The sequence below is a fragment of the Pygoscelis adeliae genome, unplaced genomic scaffold (assembly GCF_000699105.1).
Source record: "Pygoscelis adeliae isolate BGI_AS28 unplaced genomic scaffold, ASM69910v1 Scaffold206, whole genome shotgun sequence".
In the NCBI taxonomy this organism is placed as follows: Eukaryota; Metazoa; Chordata; class Aves; order Sphenisciformes; family Spheniscidae; genus Pygoscelis; species Pygoscelis adeliae.
In genome coordinates, this window is record NW_008825052.1 from 191,222 (window position 1) to 192,093 (window position 872).

An 872-nucleotide genomic window follows, 5' to 3' on the forward strand; every position below is an offset into this window, starting at 1 on the left:
CTCGCCGGCTGCTCGCAGAGGGAGCGGGCGGTTTGCCGCTTTCCCCTCCTTCGCCTTTAAAGGGAAGGCTCCTCGGAGCTGAAGGCGCAGGAGCAGCAGGAACCATGCAGCAGCACTGCTTCTTTCTCCCGTGAATTCGGATCTCGATTTCTGCCGGTGTGGAGGTGGCTGTTGATTCTCCCCCCCCCCGCTGCCTCCCTCCCCTCCCGATGTGGCTCTCCCTGCCTCTTCTGCCTGCGCTTTTTAAATGACTTGAGTGAAGGGGGGGGAAAAACTGTCAAGATGGCAGCAGCAGGAGCAAGGAGGTTATGAATGTGGTGTTGATGCTGGAACAAAACCTATTCTCTTTGGCAGCCCTAGGGAGGGCTTAAAGCTTCTGGACCTGTTGGAAGACTGGCGATTTGATTTGTTCCCGTTGTGTTTGCTTTTTCCCTGCGAGAAGAAGGATTTTTTTTTTTTTTAACCGACCAGCCCCCGGGGTGGCCTCCTCCCGCCCCCTGCTCCGTCGGCTGTGAGATTTTGGGGGGTTGCTTGCGTGTGGCTTGGGGGGCACCGCAAAGTGACAGGCTTACGCTAGTATGCAGTTGGATGTATGCTAAGACTTCGGCTCCCTTTAGGGCGTTTTGAAGAAGGAAAAAGTCTTCGGCGTAATCTGAAGGACCGCTCTCCCTGCCCCCCTGCCGAGGGAGAGGGCAAAGGACCACCCCCCACGAAAGGGAAGATATCTGCGGAAGCGACGAGGAGCGAGCTCGGAGGCGCGGGGGGCGGGGGGGGGGGTCCTTTCCCGGCTGGATACAGCGCGGTTCCCGTTGGAGCTACTTCTGCATCCGCATGGAGTGAAACATAAACAAACGCACACACGCACCGCGGGA